Raw genomic sequence first — 12,102 nt, 5'->3', positions numbered from 1 at the left:
GCATGATTCTGGAGGCGAGGGAAGAGATGGAAATATGTAAGAAAGCTGAGTGAAAGACGTCTTGCACCATAGCCATGGCTTGAATCAGTTGCCCTGTGGATGGTGAAAAAGAAGGCTGCACTTGCTATCTGCTACCACTTTAACCTGAAGTGTCTGACCCACAGCAACAGGGTCTCACACCCTTTTTATCTCCTGCTAGAGTCTTGCTTGGTAATAGAAACACTGGAAAGATAGGTTCAGGCAAAGACATCCAGACCTCTGTGAGAATCAGTAACTTGGGGGAATGAAGTTGGGAGAAAGAAGGAAGTGAGAGAAGGGGGTTAGGCTAGAATGAGGGTGGGAAAGTTAGGGAAGAAAAGGTGGAAAGGACAGAGATGTTAGGATCAAGTCTAGGAGGGGAAGAGGAGCAGATGTTGCAGTAGAATCTGTATTTGCCTTGATGTGAGGAGCAGTAGTGCTGGGAGAGAAGGAGGAGGAAAAATCCCCTGGAGCTAACAGGAACATAACAAAAGTGTGATGAACGAGGGAATGGAGCTGTAGGATGTAGACGACAAAAAAGAGCAGGACAAAATTCTGCAAAATAGGATTGGGATGAAAAGAGCCTATTTCAACACAATTATTGGGAAACACGACCGAGAAAAACCCAAAAGGTACCACAAAAGCAACATGTATAGATGTACCCCACTTGGAACATGTTGGAGGATCTTGCATCCTCTTCCTAGAGGGGAGTGAAAATGTTATTGGACAATGACACTACAGGATCAGTGCAGGAGAAATAATCTTGGAGCTAGCAGCTCTCCAGCAGTTAGACTTAACACTTCTCCTGGTGAGGTCTTCTGCTCCAGTATTTTCCTTTCTGATGCATTATGGAGCCATGCTCCACTTTTCAGCTATATCAGTGACACATGTATTAAAGGTCAGGCTCCAAATATTAGCAGTTCTGCAGAGAAGACCATGTTGAACTAATGGTGAATTACATTTTCTGCTGCATTTAGTCTTCAGCTCTGAATAATGTTCGGTCATCTTCACATTATGTTAAGTACAATGGATGCTGAAGGCCTTCCAGGTAGTGACATCTGGTTGTGCTACTTTACAGTACAACAAATGCCTCAAGGAACTAAGCCTCGAGTAGTTCAGCATCTGTTTCAGGTTGTTTCAAGAGATGGTATACTCCTTGTAAGCTTGCCCATGAAGAATTCTTACATGAGCTTTGACAGCAGCAACATTTTTCTGCTTTTTCTCCAGCATGCAGTTAGAAGTTTATTTTTTTTAAGGATTTGTTTGTGCTCTGAAATTTAAATCTATCTGAAAGTGGCTGGTAAAAACTATGTTAATTGAACATCAATAATACTGTAAATGCTTGTAAGGGCAAAGGTATGTTCGACAGCCCTTCACGCAGTCAGGACTTTTTAGCTGAATGGTACTGAACGTGTTTTGTCCCCATCTCTGCTTAAAACTAAAGGAAATCCACGTCTTTGTCAGCCCATTCAGGAGTTTGCCATCTGTTCTCACACTCTGTCTTCTGATAGCAACAATGTCCTTTAATTTCTCTTTGTCACTAATAGCAAAAGTCTCTGTAACAGTTGCACAGCAGGCAATAACTTGAATCAAAATCCTTCCTAGAAGAGAAAGGACATTTGATTTCTGACCAAAAATGAGATTCTCCATCTTTTGCTCTGTCTTGAGCCAATGACTCCGGAGTTTACAGTTTACACAATCCAGATATTGTTTTATTTTGAACTAAACCTGAAATCTAACAAATTGGAAAGAACATCAGTTAAATAGTATTGTAACTTTTTAGTGATACAAATATAAATTAACAACAAATGTCTGCCCTAAGCCAGGGCATATTAACTGGGAACCACAAGATGGTGCTGCTATAATTGGCCTGGTTTTAGTCTAGCTCAGCTCAATAAACAAGAAAATACTTTGCCTTCTCTCCTAAAGAGGCAACAAGAAATGACTCAACATGAATCAGTTACTCTGTTGTTCCCCAACACATTTACAGCAATGTGGAATTTGTTTTCAAAGTGTCAGGATGACAGACAGAGCTACATCCTCTTGTTGTCTCCCCTTCAGCACCTCCGATGGTTGGGCAACTCTACCTTGTGGGAGCTTCTTCATAAAATATAGTTATATTGCAAGTAATTGTCCGCCGTAGAACGTGTCAAGGAAGAAATAATGTGAGATCCCTGATGACAGCATATCCAGACACAACACTGCAGCCAGATCTGTGCATATCCCAGAAGCTGTTGCCATAACTTTAATAGGTGAAACATCCTACGCTTGTAATCGATTGAAAGGGAAGGCCAGAATGGTTGGGTATTTGCCAGCCACACCAGGGTGTGAATAATTCTCTCGGCTCTATACATATTCATTGCAGTCCTCCTTAGAGCCACATAGTATTTGGGATCCAGAGCTGATCCCTAAGAAAATAAACAGTCACAGACTTTGTAGCAAAAGTTTCCAAGGATTATCGTAAAGGTCTTCTAATGCATCTTGCTGGGAAGCCTAGAAGGTAATTACCTTTACCTGCCCCCCTGCTGAGTTCATATTCCTCCAGCCGCTGCCCCTGTCCCCTGGGTGCACCAAGGGATATGTGGAGGTCCACATGAGCAGGAGGCTGCTGTGCTGATTTAAACATTGCCCCTGTTCCCTCATGCCAGTTTTTCTCTGTCAGGGCTGCTGTGCTACAGCGGGAGGGAGCACATGCCTGTGCCTCGGGGCCACCAGTCCCTGCAGTTGGCACACTGAAATGCCCGGCAAAGGTGACTTTGCGCTGTGGCTGAGGGCGGTGCTTGGGGGCATTCGTTGGCACACGTTCCCTTCTGCCATCTCTGCTGCAGGGTGATAACTGCTGGCAGATGACTGTGAGCATCTAGGAGCTTTAAAATGTCCCAGAAATTTCCCCACGGGCTTTTTGTCGGAGTCTTTGCATTGTGCCGCCCTCATTAGTTTCCCTGTATTGCTTGTCCTAGTCCAAGTGAAACTGCTGAATGAAAGGGACATCTTTTGTGGTAATAATAACATTAATCTCTGCTGGATTACGACTTCATTTATCTATTAGCAAAAAATGACAGCAAAAAGGTGTATGCAGGAGCACCTTGAATAGACCCGTAATAAGAATGTCGTTATTGTTACAGTGAATTTAATAAACAGCCTGTTGGCCGCAGTGAAAGAGGAGCTTAGAATAAACTGTGCTGAGAAATAGCATGGATATGTCCATATCAACCACAAAGGAATCAGGCAGGACAAATAAGGAGAGTCCAATCTTTTCCTGCAACTAAGATGTAGTTGTTTTGAGCACACACACACACAGAGTAGTAGTGCATTCTTTCTTTATTTATTGCATTTTCACCAAGGAGTACTGCTAAAATGTTATGAGAGACAGTTCTCGAAATATTATATGATTTATCTGGAAGCAGAATGAAATCGATGTGTTGTTATATAGTCTGAGTTTGTGTGAATACGTTCCTGTTTTAGCACACTGAAGACTGATGTTGAGTTGATACATACACACAGAGAGGTCTTCACAGCTGTTTAAACTGTGCCCTCTTGGTTTGCTCTGCAGACTTCCGTGAACGTTTAGATTTATGTTGCCTCCCTCATCATGCCAGTGCTGTTGGTTGGGCTTGTGATGCTGAAGGAAGTGGTTTGGTTTTGCTGGGTCTGCATGAATAGCGTTTTAGGAGAACTCCTTTAAGTGGGAACAAACTCTTTTTAAAGTCTCACATGTGATCTGAGCCTTAGAGAGATGCTGGAATGGACATGGAGATATTAAGCAATTTGGTAATGCCCTTGCGATAAAACAGGAGAAGGCCTTTTGGTCTCCTAGACTCTGGGGGTTTTTTTTAAGTTAAATTGGTGTGGCATAGATTACTGCTGGCTACTCCCCCACAACATACTAGTCCCATGGATTACACTCAAGGATTTTAAGAAGGAAGAGTAAGGATTTCCTCAAGCCTCCATTTTGTGGTCAAAAAATGTACTTCATTACCTTTAAACTATTTGTACTAAAGTTGGGTTGACCATGCATGAGTAGCTGATGGTTTCAAAACTTCTTAGAACTCCTTGCTAAAAGAAAAAGCTACCACTCCATTATTTGTTTTCTGTAGCTGTATTATTTCTTATTGCTCTTTTTGTAACATTTTTTCACTACAATTTATATTCAGTTTATCTAGAAGACCACTGGCACCTGCAGCACAAATAACTCAAGTACATATGTAGTTCTACCATGTCTGTCATCAGCAGTAAAGAGCTGTTTGAGAATAAAGGTGAACGCCAGTACCAATGTTTTTTCCCTGTAAATGTCCCACATGAGAAACTCAGAGCACAGCAGCTTTGCTGAGAACTCCCCGACAGGCTATATGAAGATTTGTCCTGTATTATTATTTCTGGTTGCTGGTCTGTGGGCAGTTCTGAAGAGGTCATTGACTTCTACTCCATCAGACAGGGAATGGACCCCTTGGGTTCAGGATGAGCAGTTGGATTTGCCTTCTTGAAAAGATGGGTGAAGAGGAAACAAAGCAAGATCTGGTCCTGCAAGTTAGTCTGTGGGGCAATCCCAATGGCAAGAGCACAAAGGCAGCGTAGTCTCACAGCATTGCTCTTGGAGCCATAGGAGCCCACTCTTTGCTGGGTGCACAGCCGGCTGACATGCCTCAGTATCCTCTCTACTGCAGCACCATCACTCAGGATATCCTAATTTCTCTTTCTTCAGTATGTCCCCTTCATAAAGTAATAATCTGTGTTTTCAAATGTGTGGGCATAATCAGCTGTACACTCTGACAGTGCCAGCATCCCTTGGATAGAGGTTAAGAACATGACTTGTGGCGTTTGGGCATTCCTGGGGGCTGGTGGCCAGGCTGGCCTGTGCTTGGCAGCACAGTGCAACATGGCTGTTGGGTCGGTGAAGAAGTGCCTATGCTTGGTGACCTCCCCTACCCTTCTGCATCCTTCCCTGCCATATTTTTTCTGTCCCTCAGCCAGGCATCATGCATGCGCTGGAATAAGCATGTGAGAAGAGGAAGGTCCCCTGCCAGCAAGGTACTGTTAGTGTGCTGGGGAAAATCCACCTCCAGCCTTAACCGTTGACCAAGAGCATTGTCATTTCAGAATTACTCCTTATACACTGATCTCTGGTGGGTTCAGCACCATACAAACCCTCCTTTCTGAGTGGCTCTCACCTTTGCTTCTCCTCTGCGCTTGGGCAGAGAAGGATTTCTTTCTCTTGCTGGCTAGAGGAGGTGAGGTCAGAAGGAGAAAGAGCTTGGGTGGCCGAGTTGCAGGTGGCGAAAGAGCTGGGAAGGGTCTCCAGATGGCTGACGTAAGGGTTCATAAAACGATGAGGGCCCAGCCCTCATCGTACCTTTAAACCTAAATGTTTGTATGTGTTACCAAACCATCATGTAAAACTATATAAACGTTTTCACGTGTTGAACTACAGATTAACTGTGGTGCTTATGATGATAATTAAACCCACAAACACAACATATTGTGAAAAATACCACATGCACATTTAATTATGATTCAAATTTCCAGGCATGCAGTCAGGGAAAGGAATTACTGGGTGCCTCTTGAAAGTTGTTCTTTGTATTCAACAGATCTTAGGCAATGCTGAGTATCTTGCAGAATTGGACCTGATTATTTGTAGAATTTGGAGAAGATCTTTCATTATTTCTGGAGTTATTGTTTAGATCTGGATTTTTTTTAAGTACTTTTTAAAGTGAAAGAAACTGACATATAGGCGTTTTGTGTGATTGGTATATAATATTTCAGATCAAATACCTAGAAAAAAACCTTCAATTTTTGACTATGTCAAGCCATTAAAAAGAGTGTAAATCTTCAGGGGTGGGGGGAAAAAGGGTTTTACAAAAGTATGTTTTCTTTTGGGCTTGTAATTCTTTTTATTTAATGCTTGCAACATCAAGACAAATGTTTCTGAATGTTGATTTAAGTGTCTGCTTTTGGGGGTGGTTTAGTATGTTTGTTGCCTGTCCCACACACTTTGCTGTGCAGCACTGAGTCTGCAGCTAGGTCTCAGAGCCAAGCGAGCCAGGACGTTTACTTGGGGTAGTGCCATTCCATGAAGAAACACCAATTACTCTGAAATGCAATACCCACATCAGCAGCTGAAGAAAATAAAAATGGACCCTGAATAATTATTTTTATATGTGTATTTTTGAATTTTTTAACCAGCCTCATAAATTTTTTAAAATTTGAGATGTGTTTTTGAATGTTGGTGGTAAGCGAGACTAGAAATGAGGCAAGCAGCAGTATCCTCTCCAAAGCAATCTAGAGGCCAAGACACAGAGGTCATGACTCTTACCAGCACAATGGAGACGGGAGAGTAACTGCCTGATGTAGGTGAAAATATAACCTGTTTTGCACAAACTGCAACACAAAATGGGAGAGTTTGGTCTTTTGACTTCTCCACCCTCATTGAAGGGCTTATATTCTAACATGATCCTGCGCTGAGCTTTCTATTCACTTGCAATTTTGGGCCTAATTCTCCACTAAAGATGTGTCTGCACAGTGCAAAGCGGCGCTGCAGGAGAGAGATTGCGACCAGCTCTGAGCAGGCAGGAGTATCTCCATTGCACACCTCTGCGACATGCACAAAAATTGTTGAGATAGTTGGGACCACTATAATGTTAGCACGGTGTGAATGGGGCTATTTGAGGGATCTTTACACCACCCTGTACAAAGTAGTAGAGATGTGCCCAAACTACATGTGTGAAACAAGTAGTAGTAGAAGCTTAATGACCCAGGGAAACCATTAAAAATACTGAAGTTGGGGTTTTTTTCCCAACATTTAGAAGTGTTTGAAATTAGCAATAATGAATAAATAATACAAAAATTTAAAAAAGAAATAATGACTTAAAATGTCGTAGGTCATGTTTAAGATTCAGACAGCTAGAGATCCTGGGGTATTTAAAGAGGCAACTTCTTAAAAATATTTTTTTGTTTGTTTTAAAAAAGAAGCCATTTTTCTGCTATAAAATGTTTTGCCAAAATTGAGCCTATTTTTTTATTTTGTTTTATGCAGTGTTTTCTTCTTCTTTGAGTTTCTGAAAATTTTCAGATGAATTTTTTCTCCATTTAAATTCTCCGTAAAAAATCATAAAAAATGAGCCATATTTCTTTCCATTAAAAGATTTTTTTCCCCACAAAAGGTAATATTTTAAGAAATCAGCAACAGTTTTTGTGAAATATTACACTTCAGGGGGGAAAAAAAAAAGCCACACAAAAAAGGAAGCGATGCTTCTGGAAAAAAAGACATGATGTTAAATTCTGAGCAGCTGCAATCCAAAACAACACCTTGCAGACTGTTGAGAAATTATAGCTACGGAGTCAGCAAAACACAGGTGTAAAGGGCTCCCTCTGTGGAGCACAACTAGCTGTGATGTTTGCTGCGTATTTGAGTTTATTGGGATGTTGTATGGGAAGTCTGGCTGGCAATCTTCTCTGGGAATCTGAATGCAGCGTGAGAGAAACATCACCCTGGGCTGTTCAGCTTGAACCTTGCGCTATGCCTGCCGTGACGCATACCATTATTATTACTATTATTTTTAGGGTTGGTTGGGGTTTTATTTTTTTTGCTCTGCATTAATGTAACCAAGATCATAACAGCAGCATATGCACAACAAAGCTGCTAACCGAGGAAATATCAGGCTTACAGCATTTCTTTGCACCACAGTTGCTTATCAATGAAGCGTATATATAGCCTAATTAACATAACTGGAACGACTATAATTATGCTATCATTTTGTTTACTTTAGCACATTCTGTTGAGGTATATGGGTAGCAATATTTGTTATTGAAATATTCCCCCTTGCTACATTCAGGCTGTTTAATTATCCTGTTAGTCTATTTTATTTATGGTGTGATTTAGTTGCTTAAAAGTGAGGAAAGTGTTAAAGTCCACAAACTCTTGGCTTACATATTCTTCTCTGTTTTGGATCTTGGACACAATCTGATAAAGCTTTGAATAGTTCTTAGTCATGCAAGTAAGGCGGTCCTGTTATAATTAATGTCACTATTGGCTTAAACAAGACTTTGGAGGATAGAAGCCTAAAAATAAAAATAATCAAGAACATACACAGCAAAAAGCCTTTCACGCTTCCCATTTGAGAAAGTGCAATGCAAAAGCGAAGCTGCTAGTTTGGGATAGCACTGCTAGACAAAGACAATGGAGGAAAATGATAGCAAACATTTCTTTTTCCCTGGCTTAGATTGCCCTACTGAAATGAAATTGCATCCGTTTTAGGTAAAGGCAAGATACCTCTCCCGCAAATGTTTCCAAAGAAGGTTCCTTGTGCAGGCAGGATGATGTTTGCCTCAGCTTTTGTATAGTCCACATAGACACCTGCACCTTCAAGGCTTCAGCAGTGGCGTCACCAGTGCTCTCTAGGTCCATGAAAGCCTGAGCATCCTTGGTGCGTCGCAGTGTGACCACAGCTCAGGAGAGGCGACCACAGCCCATTCTTACCCCTCATGCCCTTGTCTGAGGGCAGGAGGGGAAGGGAAGGGCACACGGGGCATCGGTCCTTGCTGGCAGGCAGTTCTGCAGGTCTGAGGTGGCAGAAATCCTTGTGATGCTGTTGCCTTGAACTTCCCTCCCCCTCGTGCACCCACAGCGCCCGCACACAAAGCCCTTCACTGGCTTTCACCAACAGAAGTGGTGCACAACCAGCTCACCCTGCAGAGACCAGGATCATCTGCTGCCTTGCATTTCAGCATGGTTAATGCCTCTCGCTTTACAATGGCATGCAGAACATTAATAAAGCAAGTCAAGTTTGTACAGCTATATGATTTCCATAATTAGGAATGTCAAGAGTATATTTTAAGGTAAGGATGTATAAATTAATATAGACATACTGAGAATGTTGGCAGTTTACCACACCTTTGGGTGTAGTCCAGGGCCTTTCTTCACATTAAAGGAATAACAAAGGTTCTCTCAGGTCTCTTGCTGAGTTTGCTGGTTGGCTGGAAATGTCCTTTGGGGTTTTTTTGGCTTTTGATAGAGCAAAACTGTTCATGGTAGTGTTTTCTTTGGGAGAGTACCTCTTATGTGCAAGCTGTCATACTTACAGTCACTTCTAATAGGGGACAAGTTTACTTCTCAAGCTGACACATAGCACAGATGAAGTGCCTTCAGCATGTGGCAGGTCAGAGGTGTCTGAATCTTCCCAGGGATCTTCTGATGAAAACCGGATGGCCTGAAATCTTCCCTCTCCTCTCCCTACCAGCCCATTTACACAAAGACAATATAGATGTCTAGTTTAAAGACACCAAGTATAAAAGGGTGGGGCGAATGTACTGGGGTTTTTTTCCTGAAAATTGCAATCACACCACAGTCAAAAGAAGAGGAATAAATGAAGCAGCAGCGCATTTCAAGCCGGCTGTTAAAGAAGTCTCATAGCGTCTTTGCTGCCCGCCTGCATTTCTTTACCACTCTTGGTCAGGCACCATATGTAAATGAACACTTCTCCCTTAGAGTTACATCAGCTACTCCTAATAAAAGCTCAATATGTGGAACTTAATCATCTACCAGATGTTTTTATTTACCAGTTCTTATTTTTTATTTAAAATTGCTCATGGGGTTTTCTAGTCACTTGGATCTAATTTAAATGAGTAGGCCCAAATTCATCTCTGACAATACATCATTAAAGTGACGCAGTTTTACATAAGAGATGAATTTTATCCACAGAGCATATTTTTTTAAGAATAAAATAATCTGTTACTGGAACACAACCACAAGTACACTCTTTCTAACCCCTGGCCATCCCCATGAATATGAACAATTGAGGATGTAATCTTTGGAGCCCAATACACACATGTGCATCTCTTTCCATCTCTTTCGCTGCCATCCCAAGGTCTTTAGCATTGAAATGATAGCTGATTCTCTCTCCTTTTCTTATACAAGCACAAAGACAGAGAGAGGACTGAGGCTCAGAGCCAAGTATCTCAATGTCCAGTGAAAACAGTGAAAATTGTGGCTTAAGAACTGCAGGATTGAAGTGCTATGGCAGGGCATGAGATGAGTCATGATTTTTATCCGTCTCCTGCTCTCTTCCTCTTACATACTTGTGGCATTTACTCTCTCACTGTAGCCCATTAGTTGGTAACAGGGAGCACAGAAGCATTTTGTGGGCTGTAAAGAGCAGAGACCAAATGTTGTGACATGCCTGCCAATGACCATGGCTGGACTTGCTGATCCTTGTCTTCCACTTTCGTGCTCCTGTTTCAGACACTACATATGCAAATGTCTTTCTGCTGCTTGCTAAATCGTCCTTGAAGTCTAACCCTTTCTATTCCCAGCTTGGCTTCTCTTAAGTACACTGTCAATCATGTTAGGGTTTTCTAGATGTGCAATGGTTTAGTGGGTTTTATACAAATAGACACTAGTTTCACTTGCTAAAAATATATGCTTTAATTTTCTACTGTGATTTCTTAAATTCAGAATGAGGAAGAGAAATCCTTTCTGGTTTAAACAGCTTTCTAGTATTCTGCAGTTGTGTGTAGGAACAACAGCCTCACAGTGTCTGGACACGGGGCCCTGCCACCTGAGAGAGGTGACGTGAGACCCTCTCCCCTTGTACGAAGAGAGTCTTGCTCTATCTGCTGAGGCTCTCAGCAATACTATGCTGTGAATGATTTTATCATCGCCATCTGGGAAAGCAAACAGGATTTTGCCCTTTATTTGGGTGTTGTTTGTGCTTGCTGCTCGAACTCTTGGCCTCCCCATCCCTTTTCCTACCATAAACACTGCTTCTGCTGCCCTTCCCCTCCCATGCAGTCCCTTTGCCTTCGCCCTTTCTTCTCCTCTCGTACAGCTCATGTTTCCCTTGTACCGGGTTATCTCAACAGTTTGTATTAAACTCCTCTGCTAACCACATGGCATTTGTGCAGCTGCACACCCCACTCAGGCTTACTCCACGCCTTCTTTGTTTACTCTAGGTGCAGGTGACAGCAGCGCCGGCTGGAGCGACCAGCCGGCGCTGTCAGGAAGAGCAATAGGTAAAGCTTTGCTTGAACGAGCCTACACTCCTGTGGTCACTAACGCCTTGTCTGTGTGCCCAACCTTCAGCCTGGAGAGACCTATTGTTTATGCAACTGGGAAACAAGTAACGTCTTCCTTCAAAGAAGGGGATTTTTGAAAAGTACCAGAATGAGCAAGGAATGAAAACCTTGTTAAAGTGAGCCTGGCACACTCCATGCACAGCTGACAGTGCGTGTGGTTTTGTGAGGATCCCCGAGTCCTGTCCACTGCTGTGGTCCACAGGGAAGCACCTACAATGGGCAAGGCAAGAGCAGCAAGCAAGGAAAATAACTGCAGACAACCAAAACTGCTGTGAGAACATCCACTGCCCGACATGTCTTCCTAAACTGGGATTACAGCAGGGCACTGGGACTCTTGAATAAAGAGCCTCAAGGTGGCAGAGGTTTATGGTGTACTTACACGTACACCTTCCAAACATTGCTTTTCTAAGAATAAGAAGATGTTGACCACTGCAGTGGTGGAAGTATTTGTTCATGTGCATTGGCTACCTCAAACCACTGCCTTTGCAGAGGACAGCTGCTATGTAGAGAGCTTCTTTACCTACCTTAGTCATTTCCCAGCAGACAAGAAACTAATCCTTTTCTCAGACCAAAGTGTATATCTCGTAACCCCAAACTGGGACATGTCATGAAAATATTCCATTTTTATTCAAACCAGCCATTGTTTAATGGTGTTGTTTTTATCAGCAAATTGCTTTCTTTTAAAATTTCCCACATGTGACAAGTCACGTTGTAATGCATTACTTCAGGCTGTATCTTTCATGTTGCGTTAGAGTGAGACGGGCTTAACATGATTTGATGCTTGCAACCTGCTTCAAACATGGCATGTGAAAGATTTGAGAGAGATGCATCTTTCAGGGGAAAAAAAAGAGTTTATAGATTTCTTTTTTCTTTTATTTACATTTTCATCCCTTTTTAGTTTCAAACTGAAGTTAAATAGTGGGACTGTTAGAGAAAGAGTTCATCAACGCATCTATTTTTCTTACTTGTAAAAATTGTACCAACTTCCAATTGTTTGCTTGATTTCTGCCTTATATT

Source organism: Gymnogyps californianus, chromosome 2 (genome assembly GCF_018139145.2).
Source record: "Gymnogyps californianus isolate 813 chromosome 2, ASM1813914v2, whole genome shotgun sequence".
Taxonomy (NCBI): Eukaryota; Metazoa; Chordata; class Aves; order Accipitriformes; family Cathartidae; genus Gymnogyps; species Gymnogyps californianus.
Note: the sequence above shows the minus strand (reverse complement) of the source record.